General features: G+C 42.4%; 1 long non-coding RNA gene across 1 annotated transcript; it reads right to left on the reverse strand.

Moving 5' to 3' along the window:
• Nucleotides 1-2,197: 2,197 nt before the first annotated feature.
• LOC132456333 (uncharacterized) lies at nucleotides 2,198-2,397 on the reverse strand. The gene is made up of 2 exons (XR_009525433.1): nucleotides 2,323-2,397; nucleotides 2,198-2,241 (listed from the first exon to the last, which is right to left on the reverse strand). It is a non-coding gene; the product is annotated as an uncharacterized LOC132456333 (long non-coding RNA).
• Nucleotides 2,398-5,203: the final 2,806 nt, after the last annotated feature.

Here is a 5,203-nt window from a genome sequence, read left to right on the forward strand (position 1 = left end):
CAGGTCCTTCATCAGGTCCATGCCCGTAAAAGGCTTGGGAGGGCAGAATTGACTTCAGTGTCTGGAAACCCTGACATAAAGTGCTTTGTTTTTCGTCACTTGTTATCAGGATGCCCAATGGTAATGCACCGGCCACATGGTGTGTGCATAACATGAAGACTTTTAAGTTGTGTTCTTCTGTATTGGAAGTGGCATCTATGAAAACAAGTTCTCCTGATTGCTGTACTTCTTTATGCACCCTCTTCATCAACGGTGTCACAAGTGCAATTATGAGTGGTTGACTGTCCCCCTCATAAAGCTGGTAGCTGGTGCTGGCCTCGGGATTCTCTTCTTCATATGACTTAAGTCTTTCCACGAGTTTGGCAAACATCTGTTTGTCTTTCCCCCCATACTTGTCCTTTGTGAACTGACTGTACAGATGACTGAAATCCCTTCTCCTGGGTGTTATGGAGCGATCTGCTTTTCTTTGGTGGTAGGTGATGTCATCTTCACAGTCACATCTGATGTCTTTTAGGAACTGTTGTCTAGCTGTAGATGGAGTATGGCCTGATTCAAAAAGATTGTTTACTTTGGCGATAGTTTCTTCAGACAGATCTTTGAAGTTAGAAGCCTCCAACGTGCAGACTGAATGGTTGTGCTCCCAGTGGATGTCAATTGTGGTGCAACCTTCTGTCGATATCTTCAGGACCAACTGGAAGGGACAGTTTGTGTTCTTCACCCTGGCTGTTGGATTTGTGGCTAGGTTGTGCTGAGGGTCTTTGCTTGGGGACCATTTTCTTGTATTGTGCTGGCATCTGTAGTAATTTTGCACAAAATAACCGGACGTCTGGCTCTTGATAGTTTTCAGCCTCATGCAGGTGTTGTTAATGGCATCGTATTCGGCTAACCAGTCCTTATAGTTGTATTTGGTCAGGTCAGTTGTTGATATCCTTGCCCGAAACTGTGTTGAAGTGCCACGAAGAGATGAGATGTTGTAGGTGTAATTATCGGGCAAAGTGTCAAGCAAAGTTTCTTTATCCAAGCAGTTGCTGTCATATAGTTCCTCCAAGCCGTCCACCTCACTTATGGCTGATTTGATGAGTTGTGCATATGGTGAGGTAGAGTCTTGTTCACTTTCACCTGGCACCTGAGCAGAAATAATAATAAAGCTATTAGTCATTTATATTTAAAAACAAGCAGGCTTTAACCAACATTTTTTTCACCATGCAGTTCTGACTCATTGTACCAAGACATATTACAATCTACACCAGTGGTGTGTGGCTGGTAGTCTGTCAAACAGGGGAGGCTGGTCAAAAACAATATGGCAGATTACAAAGAAAATGAGCAAAAAAATATTTAAATTTTGACATTTGCAACACATTTGTGTGAAAGTTTATGTTTCTAACAGGTAAATTGTTCTTAATGACAATCATTTGAATGCAGCTCTTTTGTAAGAAATACTTCAGCAGAGTGTTCTAGAATAACCAGACTTGTGGTGGGGAGTCTAACATAGAGCTGGGTGCGTGCCACTGTCACACATTTACACTGTGTGCAGAATTATTAGGCAATCATGTTTTTTGACCATATTGTCTTTTTTATGCATATTTTCCAACAGCAATCTATATGAACATGAAAACCTATTGGATTTAAGCATTCCACATCATGCATATTTGTATAATAAGATGGGGTGTGGTCAAAGGAGCCATGACAGCTGGCTGTAGATGTAAACAAACGAAAGACTGTCACAAACACCCTGACAATTTCATACGTGTGTGTGAGTTGGGTTAGCAGTTTGAATAGGTAATTTTCCCCTCAATGTTGTTTTTGTGATATTGTCCTTTCTAAATGTGTTATTCGGCATACAGGGCATTTGAATCCCTATCCATTAGCATTGATAACGGTGAACATCATAAGCTAGCATATCAGTTTTTATCATGGGTGTCTTTACGGGGACAGTTGCTGTTGGCATCTTACATTCAAAGGCCAACTGTGAATAATGTACTTAAGGTAATCATCCTTAAATTTTATTGATGAATAGCTGACAGATGTAAGTTTATTTTATTCAAATATCATCCCTTAAATTCAAATGGTTGCTAAGCAAAAGAGCCATTATAGCAAAAAGTGTTGCAACTGTCCCAGGTCTCCTCTATTCAATCAATCATTATGTATGACTGGCATAGATAGTTTCATAATTACTCACGGCAACTGAGCGGAAAAAAACATTCCACCCTGTGCTGTTTTTAACTGACTCCAAGTGACCTGCTGCAGGTCCTGGCTCCTCTACGTCCGCCATGTTTTAATTCCGTTCACGAAGCATTCGGAATTCAAGATCGGAGAGCGGACGCAATCGGACATGGTCGGAAATGGCATTGACCGTTTCAAATGGCAACGACCGTTTACGAGACGGAAAATTGCGTGGCTGCCACCGAAACTGACCTAACCGACCGGCCCTGCTCCTTGCCACTAGAATCAGAAACCCGTGGCGCACGCTCAAAATAGGGTTTCAGAAGTTTAACATGGCAAAGTTGAGTCAATTTCCTACGTTTAGGTGTTGACAACAAGTAGTTTTGCTCTGAAACCTGCCGCAACACTGTGAAAGGACCAGTGAATTTCATTTGAAATGGAGAAGTCACAATAGGCAGCAAAGCTAACACGCGATCACCAGGACTAAACTGATGCTGCTCAGCTTTCCGGTCGTACAGACGCTTCATTTTTACCTGTGCAGAGGCCAGCTTTTCCTTAGCCAACTCTCCTGCTGCATACAACCGATGTCGAAAACCATTAATGTAATCAATCAAATTTACAGGTGGTTCTTGTTTTGCAACCGGATCATGCACCAAAGTCAACGGCCCACGCACCGTGTGCCCGAAAACAAGTTTGTTAGGGCTGAAACCCGTGCTCTCTTGCTCCACCTCCCTAGCGGCTAGTGTGGTAGAAATTAACCTTACATTTTATGTTAAACTATGATTATTATTAGGCCTACACATATCATATAGATACTTTAACATTTGAAAAGAGCTGATCACCTTTAGCCTAGATGTTATGTGCCATGTGGCACCAGTGAGTGGGTCCAGTCTATTCCCATCTGATGTGCCATGTGGCACACCAGTGAGTGGGTCCAGTCTATTCCCATCTGATGTACTCTCTGAAGACAATGCTTACATTTACACGTGTGCATCATCTCTGTTTGTGTAAGGATAATGGCCCTCATTTATCAAACGAACGTAGAAATTACCACAAATCTGAACGCATGATTCATCTTACGATAAAACCAACGTGAGATTCACGAAACTTTCGTATCACACCAATCCCAGCGTACGAAGGATCTTGGTGTTGATAAATACGGCGGCTGAGATCGATCCTAATTAACGTAACACGCCCATATAAAAGCACGTCTTCAGAAGTCTCGCCCCTAACTTTTACGACATGGAGAAACGTCCAACGGTAAAAAAAAAAGAGGAATTTTTCCGAGACCGAAATGGAGACGCTCGTGTCACTGGTGGATGCGAACCGTCTGGTTTTGTTTGGTAGCCTAAAAGCTGGCATTAAAGGCAAGCAAAAGAATGCTATATGGAAGGAAATAAATGTTGCAGTGAATAGTGTTTCCAATGTTCATCGGGCTACGGAAGAGGTTTGTTAATTAAATTAATTAGGCTAAATAATAAATTAAATGTAAAATTTCTGTTATCCAGCTTAAAACATTTCACATATATGCTATTGTTTGCATTGCGTTAAAGTTATTTTATTCCGAATAAGGTGAAGAAAAAATGGTCCGACATGAAGCTCAGCACCAAAAAACGTGTTGCGGCTGTGAAGCGGGCCAAGCAAGAAACGGGAGGAGGCCGGGTGGACCCTAGCCTTGAACTGACGGAATTTGAGGAGCGAGTGGTTGGTCTCATCGGGTCTCCCTCCATTTCGGGCATAAGTGGCGGAGGAGACACCGATGCACTCCATACCAGTCATGGAAGTGGTAAAAAGGCCTTTGCAATTATTTAAAAAATATATATCTACAGCTTCCGTGTTACAAAGTAATGGCACAAATAATCTCATGATTGGCCTATACATCGCTCCACTGTTGCCCTTGTGCGCGTGTGAGCGCTGTTGAAGTTGCGCTCCTGATCCGTGTTCGGATGAGCCAGAGGAGTTATTAGGTAGGTCGTTCAGGGCATAGCCTTTGTCACCTAGATGAATCACATCAAACTTTTAGTGCGATGTCTTAGACGTTTTTCAAGAAAAAAAAAGTGCGACTGCAGCGTAACTCACCGAGGAGATGACTCTGACCATGTAGACTCGACCACCTATTTGGCAAAGCTCCTGTTTATATAGACAGCTGAATAAACATTTCACCTGTCACATTCTAATTATTTTCATAGCAATACTGTTTTTAATTAGGCCTGACTTGATTGTAATTGTTTGAACGGCTGGGCTAATTCCAATTCATTTAGTAATTAATACAGATGTGCAACATGCAGCTACTTGTGCTGCACTATTCATCAGTGAAATACCCGTATGTTGCGCCAAGAAAACTTGCGTACACAAGCTCAGACCTGACGTGAGATTTCATCGCAGCCTGCGCTCACGTTCAAATTGATAAATGCCAAGCTCAACGTTGAAATGAGCGTACGTCCATTTTACGCACGTTTTCTGTCGTACGCTCGTTTGATAAATGAGGGCCAATATATGTTCTAAGGTCACATTGGGACCCAGAAGACATGAGAATATGCTGACATCCACACAGTATGACCCAGAAAAACATTCTATGCACATCAATATTTGATGAAAGTCCAACTTTGTATTGTGTAAGGATTGGGGATATAAGGAGCTGTACGGGTGTCATTCGGGAGTGTGTATTCGCGAATACCATTCGGCTTTGTTGTCTCTCGTTTGCGGGTGGCAATAAACTCTCCATCTATACTTGACCTGGACTCTCCGATTCCTCTTGCCTATAGCTAGTTGAAGTGAATTAGATAAGTCGTTATTAGAAATCCCACTACACTAGCAGCAACCATGGAAGCCCCTCTTCCCAGTCCTGGTTCATCTCAACGCAATACCCACGCAACAGACTTCAAAGTCTGGTGAAATCTTTCCAGGGCCCCTTGACTCATAGGATGATACGCGGAAGCCTGGTTATGTTTAACCCTTAACTGCTTTAGCATTTGAGCAAACAGCTGAGAAGAAAAATTTGAGCCCTGATCACTCTGAATTACTTTTGGTATACCGAAAA

This window comes from Gadus macrocephalus, chromosome 4, assembly GCF_031168955.1.
Source record: "Gadus macrocephalus chromosome 4, ASM3116895v1".
Classification (NCBI taxonomy): Eukaryota; Metazoa; Chordata; class Actinopteri; order Gadiformes; family Gadidae; genus Gadus; species Gadus macrocephalus.